The sequence below is a fragment of the Lupinus angustifolius genome, chromosome LG04 (assembly GCF_001865875.1).
Source record: "Lupinus angustifolius cultivar Tanjil chromosome LG04, LupAngTanjil_v1.0, whole genome shotgun sequence".
Classification (NCBI taxonomy): Eukaryota; Viridiplantae; Streptophyta; class Magnoliopsida; order Fabales; family Fabaceae; genus Lupinus; species Lupinus angustifolius.
The window spans coordinates 3950253-3973921 of NC_032012.1; the positions used below are offsets into that span (position 1 = coordinate 3950253).

The window sequence follows — 23669 nt, forward strand, 5'->3', positions numbered from 1 at the left end:
GATAGTGTGAAGAAGATCTCTGCTCCTGACCTTTGCACGATTTTGATGAAGACACCAACATCACCAAAAAGATGAAAAAGAAGAATATTTATGAAGACAATGAAGATTCAAGCTTCAAGATATTCAAGACTTTTAGTCTAAGTCTAAATAGGTACTTCTATCCTATAATAGTAGTATTGCTCAAAACATTTTTAAAGAAAATTGAAACAATTCAAGTTTAAATAAAACAATTTTCAAAATACTATGTAACAAGTTAATGAAGTTTGAGTAACATGTTACATGAGTGAGAAATCAGTTATCCAACAAAAACTGAACTCAGTAATCCATTACTAAACTTTGGGTAGCACATTACTCAAGTTTCAACGTTCTTTAGTAATCGATTACTCTAATATGAGTCACCGATTACTCTAAGTGAATTTTAAATTCACTGTTGGACAGAACATTTGGGTGGGTAACCGATTACTCCATGCTGTAACCGGTTACTGAGAGTTATTTTATCAGATTTTCAAATTCAAAGTGAATGGCTTTCAACCAAAAAGATACGGTTTCATTCCAATCAATTCCTACCCTTTCAAAGAGGCATTTTGGCTGGTTGGAAAGCCTATATAAAGGCATTGAAACTCATAATCACAACACACAACTTTCATACAACTCTCACACGATTTTGAAAAATTTCCTTAACAATTTTCTGCACTTTTGCACTCAGTTCTTAAACTTTCAAAAGAAATATTTTCTGAGTTACTTGAAGTAATTGTTTCAAAGATTTACAAAGCTATTGAGAAATATCACTTAGTATACCAGAGAGTTTTTGGATTCAAAGTGATATTACATTTCATACTTGTGAAGGCAATCCAAGCCACTATTGTAATTCTTCATTCATTGTAAATACTTTCTTTCACCGGGTGTGATAAGAAAGGGGATAGAGTTACTTGGAAAAGTATTTTCTAATGTGATAAGTATTAGTGAGTGTGTAAGGTACATAGAAGTCTCGAGGTGAGATATTGTAATTACAACTCATAATATTTAGTGGAAAATCTCTTGTGCTGCAAGAGTAATGGATGTAGCCTTTGGCGGACAAGAAAGTGAACTAGTATAAAATTCTAGTGTACTCTCTTCTCCCTTTATCTTTTCAATTATTTACTTGTTATTTTTTGCAAATTATTTCCGCTCCTCTTAAACTCTTGATATTGCAGAAAAAGTGGCCATAACTTTTAAGTCAACTAATTCACCCCCTCCTCTTAGTTGCATTCTCAATCTTACAATTAGTATCAGAGCTATTTTTTTGAGTAAGTTATTCTCAAGAGTGATCCTATATTGAAGATGGCCTCAAGATCATTCCTAGGAGCAGGTTCCAACATCAACCGCCCTCCAAGCTTTGTTGGAGAGTGCTATGATTTCTGGAAAATCAGAATGAGAATCTTCATAGAATCTCAAGACTTGGATATATGGAATGCAATTGAAGAATGACCCTATGAACCCTTCACAATTATCAATAGTAAAAGGAAAGTAAAGCCAAAATCTTCGTAGAATGATGAAGACAAAAAGAAAGTGCAATACGACCTTAAAGCCAAAAATATTCTTATGTCGGCTCTAGAAGAAAAAGAATTCATTAGAGTGTGAAGTTGCAAAACATCGAAAGAAATTTGGGACAATTTAGAAAGGATGCATGGAGCCAAAGAAGTACAAAGGTCTATAACAAATAGTGAAACATCAACATCAAAGCAAAAATTTACATGCTCTATATGCAAAAAACCAAATCATTTTGAATGTGCTTGTCGAGCCCTACAAAAGCATCAAACTTTCAAAGCAAAGAAGGACAAGAAGCGCAGAAGAACAAATGTTATATCAGAAGATAAAGATGAAAGTTCAAATGCAGAACTCAGAATTAAGGAGTAATCACATATTTCATTGATGACTTCACACAATTCAAATGACGAATATGAAGTTAGTAACTCTTAGCCAAATGATACTTTTGCATATGATGAGTTACAAAATGCTTTCAATGATTTACATCAAGAATATGTTAAGCTTCCCAAACTTTTCCTAAAACAAAGATATTAAAAAACCCACTTCTTCCTCATGTCAAAAATGTGTTGCTCTTGAAACTAAAGTTTCAACATTAAGTCTTGAACTTAATAAACTCAACAAGAGTAGTCACAATTTAGACAAGATCATAAAATTCCAAATACATTCAACAGACCGTAGAGGTCTTGGCTATGCAAATAGTTGTGTGGCTAAAAGTGAGAATGACTTAGGTAAAACAATCGTGGGAAGCACTATAAAGTTTTATAGAGAAAGTGTCCATAATAATCCTATTTTTAAAATAAAATCTTGGACACATAAGCTTCTACCCACTTTTTCTTACTGAGATAAAATTGGTCACACACCTAACACTTGTCATATTAGAAAATATAATGTGTCATATGACCAATACAAATGGATGGAAAAATGTGTTAACCCTACTGGACCCAAATCACATTGGGTACCTAGAAAATCTTTTTAATTTTTTTTGCAGGATAATTTGAGAGTTGCCTAAAACTTACTTTAATTGGATAGCGGCTGCTCAAAACACATGACAGGCGATAGAATTGGGTCCAAGGGAAAAATTCTCTGTCCTCACTCCAAGGGACAAAGGCTATGTCACTTATGGTGATAACAACAAGGGAAAAATTCCTGGAGTTGGTAGAATTGGCAAGCCACCCTCAAAAACCATAGAAGGTGTATTATATGTTGAAGGGCTCAAGCATAATCTTCTAAGCATAAGTCAATTATGCGACAAAGGCTTATATGTGACATTCTACCCAGATAAGTGTATCATTGAAAGTAAGAACTCTCAAAACTCTAAACTCATTGGTAAGAGGATAAATAATATATATATGATTGACATAGACTTTTCCTTACCAATAACATGTTTAGTTTTAAATGATAATCATGATGCATGACTTTGGCATAGGAGAATTTCCCATATACATATCGACCATTTGAATAAACTTATTAAGAAAGATTTAGTTGTTGGTTTACCTAAAATGAAATTTGTTAAAGACAAACTATGTAGTGTTTCTTCTACAGATCATTGCACTTACTACACATGGACTTAATTGGCCCCTCAAGGACAAAAAGGTTATGGTGGTAACTACTATGCTCTTGTTATAGTAGATGATTTTTCAATATACACTTGGACTCTATTCTTAGTTCATAAGAAAGAGGCATTCAAAGCCTTTAGAATTTATGCTAAAAGAGTTCAAAATAAAAAATCACTAAAAATTACTGCTATAAGAAGTGATCATATGGGAGAATTTCAAAACTCTTCATTTGAAGATTTATGTGATGATGTTGGTATCAATCATAATTTTTCTATTCCTTGAACACCACAACAAAATGGTGTAGTAGAGAGAAAGAATCAGTCTTTAGAAGAACTGGCTCGAACAATGTTGAATGAAACAAACCTCCCAAAATATTTCTGGGCTGATGCAGTATGTACTACATGTTATGTTTCAAACCGAGTTCTTATAAGACAAATTCTTAAGGAAACCCCTTATGAACTCTTTAAAGGTAGAAGACCAAACATTTCTCATTTGCATGTATTTGGTTGTAAATGCTTTGTTTTAAATAATGGTAAGGATAACTTAGGCAAATTTGATACCAAAGTTGATGAAGGAATCTTCCTAGGCTACTCTCTTACGAGTAAAGCTTAGAGAATTTTTAATAAAAGAACTCTAGTCATGGAAGAATCTGTTCATGTATCTTTTGATGAAACCAAACCTGAGATAAAGGATAGGTTAACTCCTGATGAGGAGGAATTGCCAAGTTCTTCTTCAAATGAAATTTCTATTATTGAACCTACAACTGATACTGAGCATTTGAAAATGAATGATAATCAACCCTCTCAAGAGGAGCATATTCATTCAGAATTACCAAAAGGATGGAGAACTCATCAATACCATCCTATTGACAACATTATTACTAAATTAAATACGGGTTTTACTACCCGACGAATCCTTGATAGAGCATGTCTAAACATGGCCTTCGTCTCTCAAATAAAGCCCTCCAAGATTGATGAAGCAATCAAGGATGAACACTGGATTCTTGCTATGCATCTAAACATGGCCTTCGTCTCTCAAATAGAGCCCTCCAAAATTGATGAAGCAATCGAGGATGAACACGGGATTTTGCTCTGCAAGACGAATTAAACCAGTTTGAGAGAAATGAAGTTTGGGAACTTGTTCCTAGACTGAAAAACAGGCATGTCATTGAAACTCGGTGGGTATTTCGTAATAAATATGACGAAAATGGTATTATTGTTAGAAATAAAGCTAGACTAGTAGCCCAAGGATACAATTAGACAAGAATTAGGCATTCTGGATAAAACTTACTTATCTTAACATGATTGTACGATTATATGTGTGCTTCATCATGTTTATCTCATGCCTCCTTGTACTTAAAAGTGTTTATTTAAGTTTAAATATTTCAAATTTTGGGTTAAAAATCTTTTTCATAGCTTAAAATTGCCTAAAATAAGTTTTTATGGGGTCATTAATCGATTACACTGGAGAGTAACTAATTACAGGGTTGAACAGCGTGTTTCAATAACCGATTACTCAAAATAAGTAACCGATTACTTAATGTTGTTGCTTGAAAATTTTAATTTTTTTAATTTGAGTAACCGATTACTAAAAAGTGAGTAATCGATTACTATGTGCCATTATATATGTATTTTCTGCATTTTAAAACTTTTTCAAACTCATCTTCTTCATCAACTCGTGTTCTCTATTGCTCAACCCTCTCAAACCCTCAAATCTTTGTTTTTAATCCGTTTTGGGTGATTTTTGTGTCTATTCATATCATATTTTCAATTCTAAACACTTTTACACCATCATTTTCGTGTTTGGTAGCCTAAATAAAAACCCCAAATTCTCCAAAAACCTAAAAACTCAAAAACCTCAACCCATGGCTTCCTCTTCTAGATCAAAGAAGCAACGCACCAATCCAACTCAAAAGAAGCAAGGAACTTAATCCTTGGAGTCCAACCCTTTTGACTTAACGCGACTTCTATAAAACGATGAGCAACGTAAAATCTTTGAGGAGCACTTCCATGGTTGCACTATCTTCACTCCCAAATACGGGAATCTCAGGAATTTTGAGTTTGAAGATTTTCTATTTCCTTATCTATTTAGACAACAAAACCTTTTCGATTTCTGTTGTGAATCAAATAAAATTTATCCTGAACTGATTAGAGTATTTTACTATAACATGAACTTTATGAAAAACCGTCTTACTTCCTATGTAAAAGGAAAAGACATTACATTGGATTTGAAAACCATGAGTTCATTGTGCTGTAACATACCCTATCAATGGTTCATTGCAGGCTTTGGCCTTGTGTGCGAATGGGAAAACTATGATTGAAAAGAGTTTTATTATTCTCTATGTAGAATTACCAAAGAGGTAATAGAAACGCTTAAGCAACATGGTTATGGTGAAACTGTTAAAAATAGAGATATCCTATCTACTGGACATCTCAAACTCAAAGACCATTTGCTTCATTATTTTCTGAGCTATGTTATGTTACCAAAATTTTCAAACCACTCTCAAATAAGTGACATAGAACTCCAATTGATGTATACTATGAAATTTAATCTAAAAATCAATTGGACTCTGATGATAATGAGACAAACATGGTCTGTAAGAGGAACCCAAAGCCCTTTTTCATATGCAATCTTCATAACAAAAATCCTTGAGCATTTTGGTGCTTCTACTGTTGGACAAACTAAGGTCCCGCTTAACCCTCGTGAAAGCCATATTGATGTGGATGTTGTCACTATGCCAGATGTCGTAATAAACAGCAACCATTCAACATCAGAATTTTGAACAACGCTGTTGAAAATGAGACGGAAGAACATCAACAACGTATAATAAAGCAGGCGCTATCAATTTGTGTAACTTCAATAGCGCATTCTTGACAATGCGTTGTTGAACATCAGTAACATTAGCGTTGACTTGAATGATTTATTTTTAACAGCACATTTGATAGAAAGCGTTGTTGATGTGAATATATTCAACTGCACATATTTAAGGAAGCGTTGTTGGAGATGGCATAGTAATCGCGCTTGCTTAATTATGCGTTGTTGATGTTTTATGCATTTTAAGCGTTCGAGAAATTAATGGTGGAGTAGTAATGCGTCTCTTCGTTTGTTGAAATATTAATGGTTGAGTGGTTATGCGTTTCTTGGTTGTTGAAATATTAATGGTTGAGTGGTTATGCGTTTCTTGGTTGTTGAAATATTAATGGTTGAGTGGTTATGCGTTTCTTGGTTGTTGAAATATTAATGGTTGAGTGGTTATGCATTTCTTGGTTGTTGAAATATTAATGGTTGAATGGTTATACGTCTCTTCGTTTGTTATAATATTAATGGTTGCTCATCTATAAATATTATGGTCACTCAATGTTCTATTTCATCAGTAAGCTAAGAGTCTAAGAGTACGTGTTACTATAAGAGTATGTTCATGAAGATAGTAGTAAAAAAAAAGTAGTACTGCAAAGAGTGAAAAAAAGAAAAACACTCAGATTTGTATAGAGGAGTCGAGGAAAAAATTGTGTTTCTGTTTCAGAATCATATCAAGGAGGTTTTTAACAAGTTTTGATTTCAAAAGGAAGGTGGTTGTCATACAAGATTTGCGTGAGATGAAGCAATTGAAAGTAAATAAAAGGAAAAGGGGAATGAATTATTTAGTTCATTGAGCTCTTTCAATTTTTATTTATCTCTTTCAATTATTTTTCTTCATCATCTGCAGCAATTCCTAAAGTTCATTGATTTCTTTCATTTGATTTTCATGGGAAAAAGACCCAGATTTTATAAGGAAATCAATGAACTGTTCTACAAGATTTGTGTAGAGGAGTCGAAGAAAAAACTGTGGACAAAATTATTTCCTATTCTACCAAATCATTTAGTTCATTATATTCACATGTACCAAATCATTTAGTTCATTATAATGTATTTTGTCTCTCTGAATGAATAATAAAACAATTATTTTGGATGTTAATTTCTGTTTTTTGTTAATTATTTGGATGATTATTCTCTTTAACGTTCCTTATTAATAAACACAATAAACAAATTATCAATACTTAATAAATACAAAAACAAATTAACAAAATGTAATGTTTAATATTTTATCCAGTTTCGTATTAATAAACACAATTATATAGTAATAATCTACTTCATGGCAACTTCATGTTAATTTAAGTAAATTCATGTTGTATAAATATTTTCCAGTTATGTAAAATGTTAATTTAATAGCGCATAACTATGAATACTCTGTTATTTTGGAAAATGAGCTTAGTTTAACAGCGCATAATTACGATTGTGTTGTCAAGTAGATTCTATTCAAGATCGCATAATTCACATAGCGCCGCTATCAATTAGATTCTAATCAACAATACTACATCTCGGTAGCGTTGTTGATGTGTTAATGAAAATAAGTAGTAAACAGCTAGATACGCAACAACAACGCAATCCTTAATATGCATTGTTGAAGATGTTGATGAAAATAAGTAGTAAACAGTTGGATAAGCAACAACAGCGCAATCCTTAATATGCGTTGTTGAAGATGTTGATACAACAACGATAAGTTAAAGATGTGTTGTGGAAGAGGTCGTGTTCATAAAATGAGTAGTGTACAGTTGGATACACAACAATATCGCAATCATTAATATGCGCTGTTGAAGATGTCAATAGAATAGCGCTACTGTTAATATGCGTCGTTTCAGATGTCAATACCATAGTGCTACCGTTAATATGCGCTGTTAAATGGTTACTACAGTTTAAATATCTAAAACATGAACCGTTTTGTTATATATTTACGGAATGGCAAGTGCACTGTATCGTACAAGTAATAATATTCGGTAAAGTATCGGGATATCGTCCTCAAGGAGTAGAGTAGATTTACACTAATTCCTACAAGAATGAATTGAGTATCTATTTACACGAATTTGTTTGATAAATTGATAATGGTTTTGTCACAAGTTTAAATTAAATTAAAAAGCTAACTACGAATTTAAAAGAGTTGGGATCAAAATTAATCATCTTTCCCTTTTTACATCCATAGATTCAATTCCAAGCAACTAGCAAAGTTACTGATTCTGATGCACATTTTCGGCAATTCATTTACATCAATTCCTTGAGTGTAAGATCCTTAGATAATCACTCAATTACCAATTCCTTGGCTAATTGACTAATTAACTAGTATTAAAAACAATGTAAAAGCAATTCATACATCATTTTCCATTCCTGAAATAATGGTGTATGAAAGAAGATAATCCAAATCAGGTGTCAAATTTAACTTTCCATTTAAACTAGAACCCAAGAACAAGAATTCAGTAGCTAATTAAACTCATGCATTAAGAACGGGATAAACTTCCCAAAATCAAATAACAATTACATTAGAATTGAATCCATGAGTACAAGGTAAGAATATTACATTTCAAATCCCAACAATGAAGAACTAGCCATTCATCATTGGCATTACAACACTCTGATCATGAGAAATACAAGAAATTCTGGACCTAAAGTCGTTCCCACGACTTCTCCCTTCCTCTCTAAAAATCGTGTGAAAAAGCTTGGAAAATGGTTGGATTACCCCCCATTACTTTTCATAACCGCCTATATTTGTTCTAGACTTCTGGTCTCTCACTCGAGCTAGAGATTCTCGCACGAGCGAGAGAGTAAATTCCAGCATTAAAAAATCTTCTCGCTTGAGCGAGAGAAATTGCATTTCCACGTCTACACACCTCGCCCGAGCGAGGGAGAAACAATAAGTATGAGGTTTTTTGTCTTGAAATAGTGCCTAAGTGAGGCTCCCTCGCTTAGGCGAGGGGTACTAGTGTTTTCTGGAGATTTTCCTCTGAATTATGGCTTGAGCGACCATTACCTCGCTTGGGCGAGGCTAGTGCTGTCAAAAACATATTCTTCTATCTTTTTCCTCCTTTTTTCATCATTTCTTACATGCAAACGACAACAATTACTTAAATTAATAAACAATACAAGATTGCTAGATTATTGGGAATTATATGCAATTATATCATAAATCCACATAAAGTGCCCCAAAATTATACATATTCATGAACATTTTGGCACTTAACACGTTTCCTCTACACTTTCAAACTTACTCGAAAAGAAATCCTCACACTCTCAGCAAACCCTCATACTCTCATAAACCCTCATACTCTCATAAACCCTCACACTCTCATAAACTGGAAAAAAAAACTCATTAATGGCTTCCCAAAGTGGCGATCATGTATCTCACGGTGGTGATGGTGACGAAGCTACACCTACTCTACAAGATCAGCAAATCGTTTCTCAAAAACGACCTCTAAAGGTCAAGAAGCAAGAAGCAAGGATGTGAAAATAGAAGTTCAATGGAACTCTAAAGGTCAACCGTTAAACAAGAAGGGTGGCAGCGTATTGGTAAGCTACATTGGTGTTGTTGTTAGGCAGAACCTGAAGCTAACAATCAAGAAATTGAGTGATATAGAGAATACTGTGAAAGAGCGTATTTGGAATGAAATATTAGTAAGTTTATTTTTTCAGTTTTTGTGTTTTCATGCAATGTATGTATATGTGTTACATTTTCATGCAATGTACGTATATGCATACAATATATAATGTATATGTGTTTTTATTTCAGGCAACTTTTGATGTTCGTGAGGAGCATAAGGATTATACCCTTAAATCGGCTGGCAAGGCTCTCCAACAATTTTGAACTGATGTCGGAAAATTACTCAGAGATGCTGATGGCAATGTCAACCTAAAACCTCCAACTAAATATGCAAATATCATTGATGAAGAGGATTGGAAGACTTTTGTCCCCCTCCGCACACAAGACGAGTCTTTCTTGGTAAAATCATATTCTTTGTATTGACTTTTTTATATATGCTTTTGTATATGATTGTTGATATTAATTTTGTTTATTATTTCAGAAATTAAGTATTGAAAACTGCAAGAGGGCATCCAAGCCTTTATATCCACACCGAGCGTCTCGAGCGGGGTATAAAGGAATCGAGGAAAGAATTGTAAGTATTGTTAATTTTTACATTATTGGTTATGTTTTGTATGCATATATATCTAATTACATTATTATTGGTAATGTTTTGTTAGTTGGAGAACAAAAGTGATACACCTATGACTCCACATGGAGTAGAACTCGATGTTCTATAGGTGGGTGCCCATAAGAACAAGGATGGTGTCATTGACAATAAGGAAATTTAAGAAGCGGAAAGACGTGTTGTAAGTGCTCATATTTTTTAATTATATTTTATTTATCAAAATATGATTAATTAACATTATGTTTTTTCTTGATTGGGCAGGTTACCCTAAAAGAAAAGGAGGCAAACCCGGATAGTCGCATAATACTTGACAAGGCACTAGGACTGCCTATCTACCCTGGTCGTATCTGAGGTGCATGAGTTGGGGTTAGACAGTGGACATTTGTACCCCATCCAAAGCGTGCAACCAAAGCCCAAATCAGTCAGGTTCAAAATCAACTAGATGGTATCATGCAACGGTTCAACGAATTTGAGCAATCAATTAAGGCGAAGGAATCTAAGTGGCAACGACTAGCTAGTAATGCTGTCACTATTCCTTCAACTGTCAAGGAGAGTTGCACTACACCTGCACCTTACAACATTCTGATTCTGATTCCTATTCCTGAGGTAATTTAGTTAACTTATTTTAATTTAGTCGTTAACTAATTATATGCTTTAACTTGCATACAGGGAATCAGTTCTTGCAAATTTTTCCTCGATACCCCAACTAGTTGAGTAGTGGGTGTTGGGAAAGTACACAAGTTAGCCGATGTTATGCTGCATAGTGCACGTATCTCACGTCATCATGTGAAGGTCTCGATTGAAATTACAATCGATGATAATGTGTTGCTGACAATTCCTCTCGATGAGGATATCTTCACAGTTGGAGGGGCTATAGGCACTTTTGTGGCTTGGCCAGTAGACCTTCTTGAAGTAATTCATCCTAAGGTATGATTTTTCACCTTACGCTCACTCATATTATATATATTGATTTATAATTGATATATTTTTATTGATATTTTAGGAAAATGTACATTCCACCCCCAAGTAGCACCAAAAGTCTAAGCCATCTTCTGGGGATGTGAGCTCAAAGTCATCTACTAGGGATGTGAGCTCCAAGAAGACTACCAACTATTGTACTCAGCTGATGGAGCATGTATAGACGATGGGAGATGATATGATAATTATATCAATTCCCAAGGAATTCTACGGGGATAATGTTGATGAATATGTTGGCATGACTGAAGTCTGGGATGTATATAAACGTGATTGTATAGGTGCAAGTGTTTCATTGCGGTGTGTTATAATTAACTAACATTTGTGTTATATATATTAGGTACTTGTATGAAAATTTTATTAAGCTAAATAAGAAAAAGGTGATGCACATATCCCTACACCTTACCGCTTTGATGTCGAACGAAAAAAATGAGATTGGGGAAAAAACAGAACGAATTACAGATAATCTCATCCATCATAAAGAAGATGCAGATTTATTTCTTGCACTTTTAATATAGGGTGAACATTTTGTAATTGTCTTTTATATTTCTTTCTTCAGTATGTTTGTTGTGTTTAACATTTCCTAACCATGTTCATATGTTTTATTAGACAACATTGGGTTTTGGTTGCCATCAATCGGGTCAATGAAGAAATATACTACTTTGACTCCTTGGCATGACTCATTGGCACGTGGTGATATGAACAACTACGCCGCTATGAAAGATATGTTTTCTAACTAAGTGGACTACTCATTTAAACTTTTAGTTACACTTTCACTTTCCTAGTTGTTTATTAATTAAGTACATTTTCTATTGTTTAGTGTGGTGAAAGTTTACAAATTGAATAATCGTGGTAGAAACAAGTTACCAAATCCCAACTAAATCAAGTGGACTCGTATATAGGTATTGACACAAATCATCTAAAACAATTATATGTATAATTGCCAACTAATGTTATGCTTATATGTTTATTTCATTTTAATTGTAGACCCCTTGCCAAACAAACAAGGTAGATTGCGGCTATTACATGCTGAAATTCATGAAGGAGATCATTTAGTAGTGGCCAACTAATGAAATCAAGTTTGTTGGCAAATCATATACAGACGACCAAGTCAACCAGATTAGAGAATAATGGTCAAAGTTTGTACTTAATTTAGTTTTGCACAGATTGTAGCTTATGGAATTCAATTAATGTTCAACATAATGTATATGACTTGGTCTATGTAATATATGTTTATGTAAACAGTGTAATTAATGTTCAATATATAAATTCAGTTGAAATTCAGTTGTGTTGATATAATTGTCATTTGGTGTTTCTGTATGCATTCATTTTGTTATTATGTTTTGTTTCTGTATGCATCAGGATATTTTCTGTTGTGTGCGTAACTTTGTAGAATTAGGAATAATGGTATTCGACATTGCTTGTGTATTATTGTGTTGTTGTTATACCCATACAACAACGTTTTTTGTCCATGCGTTGTTGATTACGTTGAATTCAACATCACATTCTCAAAAAAGTGTTGTTGCCTTCTTTGACTCTCATTCATTCTCTTTTAGCTATACAACATCACATACGGTAAGAAGCGTTGTCGATATGAATTAGTAAAAAAATTATTATATCTTCCACAATGTTTTCTTAAGATTACACTATGGAACACTTACCTTCATATTTTAATGGGGAGTTATTCCACAGTGTTGCCTTTAGGTTACACTGTTGATTAGATACCATTGACAGCAACTTCGTAATTATGTACCATTGAAAATACTATCAGACTCTAAAAATTAAAATGTTCCTGCATTCTCACACATTCATCAGCAACCCCAACACTCATTTACTCTCAAAATTGACCTCTAAAGTCATTCAACCGCAAAATCATTTACTCATTCAACACGAAAATCATTCACTCATTCAACACGAAAATCATTCAACGCCGATTTTGAAAATCATTCAGTCATTCACTCATTCACTCATTCACGCATTCAACACCGAATTGAAAGTGAGTTTTTCTTATACTTATTTGCCTTTATATTTAGCTTGTATTGAGTTATAAATATTTTCCTTATAAATGAGCGAAAGTGATTTCACTCATTTAGCTTGTATTGAGTTGGGGTTTCCGACTCATTTAGCTTACATTATGAGTTAGGGTTCGATCATAATAATTCATTTGCTCTGTTTGGTGAGCTTAACTCCAAGCTTTAGGGATTTACACTTACATTATATTTTTTGTTAATAGAAAATGGATCAAAAATGGATAAGTGTCAATCAATTGACGAATGAGTATGAAGAATGAGTGAAATCATTTGTTAGGTTTGCAATTGAGAATACTTAAAACCCTAATAGAATTATATGTCATTGCTTAAGATGTCGTTACTCAAGCCGAATTACTCCAAATGAGTTAAAAGGTCATTTAGTGTGTCATGGTATTGGTCAAGGTTATACATGTTGGACAAGACATGGTGAGACGAGAGAGACATTATGGATTGTGATAATGAGATACATATGAAAGACAACTCAAAAATGCATATGAAGACGATCGTTTCGAGGAAATGGCAAACGTTGTCGGAGAGGATCTTCAGGATTGTCCAGAGATGTTTCAGCAGTTGATAAGTGATACTGAGAAACCATTATATGATGGATGTACTAAAATCACAAGATTGGCAACAGTGTCAAGGTTGTATAAGTTGAAATATGTTAATGGATGGACCGATAAGAGTTTCACCGACTTGCTTTCACTTCTGAAGGATATGTTCCCGGAAGATAATATGCTCCCTTCTCGAACCTATGCTGCAAAACAAATGTTACGCTCCATAGGCATAATACATGCTTGTGAAAATGATTGCATCTTATTTAGTGAGTATGCTTCATTAAAGTTTTGTCCTAAATGTACTGCATCACGATATAAGAAGGAAGACTCAATTCCCAAAAGGTTGTATGATATTTTCCCATCAAAGCAAGATTCAAGCGTATGTTTAGCAATGTCAAAGATGCAAAGAAGTTGACATGGCATGATGAAGAAAGAATTAAATATGACAAGCTTCGTCATTCTGCAGATTCTCCTCAATGGAGAAAAATTGATCACGACTATCCTAGTTTTGGTTAAGAATCAAGAAACCTACGCCTTGCATTGTTAAAGGATGGAATTAACCCACATAGTGTTCAAAGTGGCTCCCACAATACATGGTCAGTGATGTTAGTGATATACAATCTACCTCCTTCTCTATGCATGAAGCGCAAATATGTGATGTTATCTATGTTAATTTCTGGACCTAAACAACCAGGAAATGACATAGACATATAATTGGCTCCATTAATTGAAGACTTGAAGCAAATGTGGGAGACATGCATAAATGTATATGATGCGTATAGGGAAGAAAGCTTCAATTTGTGGGCTTTGTGGTTCGGCACAATAAGTGATTTCCCTACATATGGTAATCTGTCTGGATATAGTACAAAGGGACATTTTGCATTTCCTGTATATGAAGACAATACTCATTCAATGAGGTTGGAACACTATAAAAAAATGTCTTCCTTGGTCATCGTAGATTTTTGCCTTCAGATCATCACTATCGACGATGGAGAAAAGCATTTGATGGAAACAATGAAGAAGGTCGTGCTCCTTTGCCGTTGATAGGTGACCAATTATTTCAAAAGCTAAAGGATTTGAATACTAACTTCGGTAAATCTTTTGCAAAAGAAATTGTCTCAAAAGGGTGGAAGAAAAGATCAATCTTCTTTGAATTGTCATATTGGAGTTCATTATATATAAGACATTTCCTCGATGTTATGCATATTGAAAAAAATGTGTTTGAAAATCTCCTTGGTACCTTACACATTGTCCCTGGTAAGACCAAAGATGGCTTGAATGCAAGGTTGGACTTGGTTAGTATGGGAATAAGAAAGGAATTGGGGCCGATAATGAAGGGAAAACATACATTTCTACCTCCAGCAGCTTATACTTTGTTGAGGAAGGAGAAAATAGAATTTTGTAAATTTATTTATGGTGTTAAAGTTCCAGAAGGGTACTCTTCCAACATTCAGAACCTCATATCAATGAAAGACATCAAGTTAAAAGGTCTTAAGTCTCATGATTGTCATGTACTTATGGAACATTTCTTGCCTATTGGAATACGATCAATTCTATCTAAAAAAGTTCAAGGAACCATAACTAGGTTATGCTTCTTCTTCAAGGCAATTTGTAGCAAAGTGATTGACCCTGAGAAATTACCTGCATTGCAAAGACAAATTATTTTGACTTTGTGTGAGCGAGAAGTATATTTCCCACCTTCTTTTTTTGACATAATGGTTCATCTAAGCATTCATCTTGGTTGAGAGACACAACTATGTGACACTTCCTATATGAGATGGATGTACCCCTTCATGTCTTATCCTACACTGGTTACCTGATTAAAAGGTTCATATTTTATACAAAAAAACAAGATGATCAAAGTGAAATGTAAAATAGTGGTATAACTCTTGTTGCTCGAACTTTACACATGTCAAGTGAAAAAGATAGAAATCCAATATATGCGAACATGTCATACTTTAGAGTGGTTGAACACATATGGGAATTGGATTACACAATGTTTAGGATGACAGTTTTTTATTGTATGTGGGTGGATAACAACAATGGCTTCCGAGTCGAGTTGATGAGTTAGGATTCATGCAAGTGGATCTTAATAGGCCATGATATAAATATGAGTCATTTATTCTAGCATCACAAGCTCAACAAATATTCTATGTTAGTGACCCAGATGATATGAAATGGTCCATTGTTCTTTTAACTAACAAAATAATCGTCAATAATATTGATCATGAAGAATATGAAGATATTGATGAAAATGATCCTTTTTTGGGACATATCATTCGCGTGAGAGCGGCCCAACTACGGATGATGATTTATATTCAAGAGATGATCACGATGAAGGGCTTTGGGTAAATCAATATGCTCCTCCAGAAGGATGACCCTAAAAGACAAAAAGCATAAAAGAAAAAGAAAAAATAGATGCAAGTAGTCTTTGTATAATTTTGATTGTTTGTAATTTGTATAATATTGTTTCTTTGTAATTTGTGTAATTTCTTTATTATTTTTTTGGTACAACGGAAATAAAAAAGCAAAAAGAAACTAAAGCATTAAGTTTTACCCTTTCAGCTTCCGGCCGACACCAACGGATGCTCGACAGGGTTGCCTCATTCGACATAGTATCAATAACACACCAATTCCTAAAATCGTGGTGAACATTACGTAAGACATAAGAAATGTCCCAAGTAGAATTTCCAAAGATTGTATTATTACGCCACCGCCAAGACCACCAGATGCCTGCTAAGAAGAGGCGCCCGTTGAAGAGTCTAGCATGAGTTGTCATCCAAGACATGAAAGATTGGTTAGTCCAAAAGGTTTGGTCGTTGAATCCCAGTCCGTGCCAAATAGGGATGAGTTACCACAATCTCTAAAGGTGTGGAGAAGATCCTCAAATGAATTGTTGCATCTTCCACATATAGGTGTTGTTGACATTTTCCTCCTTAAATGAAGAGAGTTAGTAGGCAAAGAATTATGAGTAGAAAGTCAGAGAAGAAACTTAACTTTTCCAGGGACATGAATTCTCCATAGCCAATTCCATTGGATATGAGAAGAAATAATATCATCATTACTTTTCAGCCACTGGTAGCCTGAATTAGTTGTGTAACACCCCGAGGTGTTGTCAACCCAAATCCAACCGCTGAAATTATTGGAAGACGACATCACAGGAATAGTAAGAATAAAGTCCTTCACTTGGTTAGGAAGTAAGGTGTACACCATGCTAAAGTCCCATGAAAGATCTTTCCAAAAGTCCTTCACCTGCAACTGGGTGTCAGAAATGTTAACAAAATCCACCATATAGCAAAGCTTACTCAATCCTGACCAATTGTCATACCAGAGGGAATAATCACCATCACCTAACTGTAAGTTGAAGCCATTCCTCGATTCTATGGCTGCTTTAACTATATCCTTCCAGACAGGAGAGGCAGAAGGCTTACTCGGGGCATAGAGAATGCACTGATCCCCAAGAAATTTCTCTTTCAGGACCTTGCACCAAAGCTTGTTGTTTCCCTGAATTAAATTCCAACTCAACTAACCCAAAAGAGAGATATTTACCGAACGGGTGTCACGAACCCCAAGGCCACCATCTTTTTTATTCATGGTGAGAACTTCCCAATTCACCAATTTCAGGCTCCGCTTACTAGCATCACCACCCCAAATAAAATTTCTAGTCATCCGGTCAATATCATTACAAATGCTCTGAGGCAGCCACATACTCTGCATGGTGTAAGTGGGTAGTGAGGTAACGACAGATTTAGCAAGACAAAGCCTACCTGCCTTATTAAGCAACAGATTGAAGACAGATCTGTGAATCCTACCTTGAACCAAAGGGATTCCCAAATAGTTACCAAGATTAGAATCAACGCGCATCCCACAAATAGACATGAAGCTATGTTTTCTCCTGTTTGAGACATTTTTAGAGCACGTGAACTTAGACTTCTCAACATTCACTTTCATTCCTGAGGCCTTACAAAACTCCTCAAGAGTTTCAGTTAACACGTTCACCTGAGTCTTAGAAGCTTTGCAGCACAAAAGCACATCATCAGCAAACAATAAGTGGGAAATTGGCATGATATTCATTTTTGTATTTTGTATTGTATTGATATTTAATAAAACAAACTTATGACATGTATTAATGTGTCTGTATTGTTCAGAATGTATAAATGTCTATACAGTTGAGAATGTATGTTCTTCTAATAAATGTATATGCAAGTATTAATTTCTACAAATCAACAGCGAATTCTAGGGGAAGCCCTGACATGAGTTGTTGTAAAGGATAACTACAACAACGCTTTTAATAGAAAGCACTGTTGTACATTATTAATACAACTACGCTATGTGTGTCATGTGTTGTTGTATTAAGGTGTTGTTTGAGAAAAATTATGAATAATACAACAACGCTTTTATCTTATTGCATTGTTAAATATATGAACTTCAACAGCGCAATAATAAGCGTTGTTAATAAGACCTATAAAATGTGTTGTTTATTTAAGACTATATGAAAGGTTTTTTAGACGGGGCGCTGTTGTATTGATGCACTATATGATAACGCTTTTAATGTGTTGCGCTATGGTATATAGTAAATACAATAGTGTTTGTGAAGTGTTGCTAATGATGATCATATACTATTACGGTCAAACAGAAAGCGCATGAAAGTATTGTTATACATCTAAAATAAGCGATGTTGAATGACAACTTTTGCGTAGTGAGTCCACAAAATGGGCTTCACATATAATCTTCGTGACCGGACCTATAAGCATAAGAAAGATAGACCTCCTGCTACTGAACCAGAACCTACCCCTAGTAATCCTTCTAAACCTCAACCTTCTGAGTTTCATGCTCAATCTTTCTCATATGCTGTCATGCCTTCAAATCAGATGATTATGGATGAGTTGATTTCTCTTTGAGGCTACATCACTAACTAAATGGATGCCTTTGATACACAGAATCAACAAATCCAGTTTGAACTTCATCATCTCTCTTCTAAGATGAGTAGCATGGACGTTGATGAAGACAGTTCTGAGCTTGAGTCTTAGATTATATCCGTTGTTAGGATTTTCTAGTTGTAATGTTATCAATTTTTTTGGTTTTGGACAACTTTCTATTCTTTTGTTTGTATTTTTTGTTGTTCGCATTATTACTGCTTGAACATCTTTTTACTTTTATGTTATTGCTCCAATTCTGTTATATCTTGATATCCATATTATTATATGTATGAGATATATATCCTATTGCATGTATGCTATATATATTGTGCTGGAAAACTCTTGACTTTTCTACTTTTTGATGAAGTCAAAAGGGGGAGAAAAGTTGGAAGAGTGTATTTTCTGTTTAAAACATTTCAGGCACATAACTCCAAATGAAAGGGGAGCATACAAAATAGGGGGAGCATACTTAAGACATGTCAAGAATATCACAAAGTATGTTGCTCTCAGAAAACTACACTGATAAGAAGATATTGGTTTGTCATCATAAAAAATGGGGAGATTGTGAAGAAGATCTTTGGTCCTGACCTTGGCACGGTTTTGATGAAGACACCAACATCACCAAAAAGAAGAAAAGGAATAATACTTATGAAGACAATGAAGATTCAAGCTTCAAGACTTTTAGTCTAAGTCTAAATAGGTACTTCTATCCTACACTCTTGAATATATAATACTAGTATTGCTCAAAATATTTTTAAAGAAAATTGAAACACTTCAAGTTTAAATAAAACAATTTTCAAAATACTATGTAACAAGTTACTGAAATCTGAGTAACATGTTACATGAGTGAGAAATCAGTTATCCAACAAAAATTGAACGTAGTAATCCATTACTGAACTTTGGGTAACAAATTACTCAAGTTTCAACGTTCTTGAGTAACTGATTACTCTAAGTGAATTTTAAATTCACTGCTGGACAAAACATTTGGGTAACCAATTACTCAATGTTGTAACCACTTACTGAGAGTTGTTGCATCAGATTTTCAAATTCAAAGTGAATGGGTTTCAACCCAAAACACATAGTTTCATTCCAAGCAATTCCTATCCTTTCAAAGAGGCATTTTGGCTGGTTGGGAAGCCTATATAAAGGCATTGAAACTCATAATCACAAAACACAACTTTCATACAACTCTCACACGATTCTGAAAAATTCTCTCACTATTTTTCTGCACTTTTGCGCTCAGTTCTTATACTTTCAAAAGAGAATTTTTCTGAGTTACTTGAAGTAATTGTTTCAAAGTTTTACAAACCTATTGAGAAATATTACTTAGCATACAAGAGAGTTATTGGATTGCAAGTGATATTAGATTTCATACTTGTGAAGGCAATCCAATACACTGTTGTAATTCTTCATTTATTGTAAATACTTTCTTTCACATGGTGTGATAAGAAAGGGGATAGAGTTACTTGGAAAGGTGTTTTCCAAGGTGATAAGTATTAGTGAGTGTGTAAGGTACATAGAAGTCTCGGGTGAGATATTGTATTTACAACTCATAATATTTAATGGAAAATCTCTTGTGCTGCAAGAGTACTGGACATAGCCTTTGGTGGACAAGAAGGTGAACTAGTATAAAATTCTCGTGTACTCTATTTATCTCTTCAATTATTTACTTGTTATTTTCTGCAAATTATTTCCACTGCTCTTAAACTCTTGATATTGCAGAAAAAAGCGGCCATCACTTTTAAGTAAATTAATTCACCCCCCCTCTTAGTTGCAATCTCAGTCTTAGAGATGACATATAGAAAAATATGTTCCTTGAATGTCACGTTTCTTGACAGAAAAATTTCTCTAGTATTAAGATCAAGAAGCAGGTACCCCTTTGTTTCATATTGATAGCCTAAGAAAACACATTTCTTAGCTCTAGAGTCCAATTTTATTCTATTGTGCTGAAGAGTCTGCATAGAAGAGGCTACCAAAGACTCTAAGAATATCTAAGTTTGGTTCTTTGTTATGTAAGATAGTAAAAGGAGACCTGTGATGTATCACAAGGCTAGATAATCTATTGATGAAATAGGTAGCATGTTTAGTAGCATAGTCCTAATAAAACTTGGGTAAATGAGATTGGAAAAGAATGCCCTTGTGACATTTAAGAGATGTTTGTGTTTTCTCTCAAGCACTGAGTTTTGGTGAGGTGTTTTAACACAACTGGTTTGGTGTATTATGCCAAGGTTTTGATAGAAGGAAAGCATGAAGAATTCATGGCTATTATATGTTCTAATGGTCTTGATTACTTTATGGAACTAAGTCTGTACTAAAGCAGTAAAGTTTTGGACAAGGGTTTTGGCCTCCCCTTTGGTTTTCCTTAAAAACAACCAATTACTAAAATCATCTATCATAGTAAGGAAATATTTATGACCATGTATGGAAGGAATAGCAATTGAGTTCCATATATCTATGTGAGCAATATTAAAAATGGAATTGGTTTTATGTAGGCTAGTTGGAAAAGGTAACTTGGTTAGTTTTGCCATATAACAGTAGTCACAAACATGTGAAACATTGTGTTTAACATCAGAAAAATTCTTAGAAATAGTATGTAAAATAGAATTGGAAGGATGGCCTAACCTAGAATACCACAAATCAAAAGGAATATTATGAGTAGTATCAGTAATGGTATTAACAGAATGTAAATTGAATCTACTTGAGATTGCAGTCACATTGAGCACATATAAGCCATCTAGAGCTTTAACATGTCCAATCGTATTCAAGGTATTCATATCCTGAATAATGCAATGAGACTTGTTAAATATCAATCTGCAATTGAGTGAGGCTGTAACACCGCGAATTTTATGATTTTGAATTATAAGATTTTATTAATATTTTTATTAATTATATTTTTGAAAATGAATTTTTGGGAATTTTCGGTAAAGAATTAGACGAAACTCTAGTTGAGTTTTAGTCTTGTAATTCTATATCCAATTTGATGATAACTTTTCATGATTTTCGGAAATAGTCGGTTTCGGACCGCTGTCGGGGCCGAATCTCACCCGGTACGACTCAAAAAGTGGTTTTTGAGTTCCGTAACTCGGAATCGAATTCCGATTGCGCCGTTGGCTTCGTAATCACATTTCGAGTCAAGATAGACCCTGAGTTGTTCCATAACTATTTTCCAAAATATTTTCACTTGGAATGCCGAAATTCGAAGTTCCAACCATAAAGTAAAATCGGGAGATCATTATTGGCTACTTGAATATTGGCCGACAATACTCAAGCATGGTTTTAATCGCGCACGTTTCGCCGAAGTCGTCGCATCGCATGAGCATGAGTCACTTCACAAAATCTACCTACTAAATCTTATAGATTTCACTCCTTGATTTACTACCACCAAATCCCCTAAATCACTCACTTAACCCATGATTCACTCACCCTCTTGGATTTGCTAGATTGCCTTGGGAAATGGGTTTAGAAATCAGATTTCTCCCGCCTCACAACTCTATAAATACCCATGTATCCTCATGCACTAACACTTTGCAAAAGTTTGGAACTTTGAAGATTTGAGAGTAAGTTACTTTCATCATCTTTTCTTCTTCATTTTCTTCTTCTTTCAATATTCAATCTCTTCACATTCAACCAAGGGATGTTGATGATATTGAAGTATATTGTTCATGAGTATGTCAAGAACATATTCAACCGTTGAAATTTTCTAAAACACTTTCTAACTCATTTTGGAAGCAAAACCGAAAATGAGTGTTCTTGAACTCATGAAAAATGTGTTTTGAAACTATGAACAAGTTGTTTTCAAGAAATTATTACATTGTTTTAATATATGAATTTTTACTTGTTTAAGCCTTTAACCATGGCTTTGGACAAGTTGGCAAATGGATGGATGAAAGAGTTTTAAGTATTTTATTAGTAATGAGTTTTGAAATATCGGTAAACTAATGAGTTTGTTTGCGTAATGAAGAGTTCGAGAGGAGATTGGATCAAGTAAGCTCACCTGCAAACAGAGAACGTTGCGACTCGACACACTCAGGTGAGAGAGAACACGTCGTGACATAGTGGTGTCCGAATATGACACCCGGATCTCCTAAACCATCTCAAAGGTTTTGGGGTTAACTTGGGTTTTAAGAAACCCAAGATTTTTATGTTTGAATGCTTTTGAATATATATGATTATTGATGAAATGTGTTAAATATTGTATATGAATGTTGTTGGGAACTTTTCTATGTGCAGGTGTTTGAAAAACCATGTTTAAATGTGTTTTTGATTGTCGAAAAGGGCAAAATTGGTATTCAGTCCAAGTCCCGGTCGCTTGGGCGAGGACTGGGCGAGGGGAAGATTTGGTTATGGAATTTCCTCGCCTGGACGACAGAATATCGCTTGGGTGAGCAAGCCTCGCCTGGGCGAGTAAGGGCCTCGCTTGAGCAAGAACGCCCAAGATTTTAATGAGCCCCTGGAACTCTCTCGCTGGGGAGAGAGATGCCTCGCTTGAGCGAGGAGAGGCCTCGCTTGGGCGATAGTACCTTCGCCTGGGCGGGGAAAGCTTAAGTTTATTTGAGATTTAAAGATGAATTATCGCTTGGGCGACAGACAATCATCGCTTGAGCGAGATATGCCTAGTTTTAAAATGGTATTGTTGAATTTTCGCCTGAGCGAAGGGTCCTCGCGTAGGCGAGAGACAGTAATTGTGTTTGACTATTTAGATTGATTGGGTGAGTATGTAATAACCCTAGTATGGGTATGTGATATAACCTACTTTAGTATAACACCGTAATTGAATTAAAAAGTAAAGTATTCAAGGTGCTGGAATTAAATAGTCAAACTCGGTAATTAATTTTAAAGAAAGTATTCTGAGAAGGATGTATGATTTAGGGTGATGCCTAGAAAAGGATACGTGATACCACGGAGCGAGATCATCTTACTGTAAGTGGCTTGGTCTGGGATCGTCCAGGGTGATTCAGCGATGGTCATAGTGGTAGGGACGTTACCCTTTGAGTTATGATGTGAATTAGGGCACTGCCCAGAAAGGAACCCAGGAAATCACGGAGCGAGATCGGCTGACCGTAAGAGGCTTGGTTTGGGACCGTCGAGGGTATTC

At 34.7% G+C, this 23669-nt stretch overlaps 1 protein-coding gene across 1 annotated transcript in view; it reads left to right on the plus strand.

The window, feature by feature from the left end:
• Positions 249-23669, plus strand: part of LOC109345165 (CASP-like protein 2A2) — a 31432-nt gene continuing 8011 nt past the window's right edge. The window contains exons 1-2 of the mRNA XM_019583988.1: positions 249-252; positions 10812-10817. The gene's annotated coding sequence lies outside the window, so the exon portion shown is untranslated. The remainder of the gene's footprint in view (positions 253-10811; positions 10818-23669) is intronic.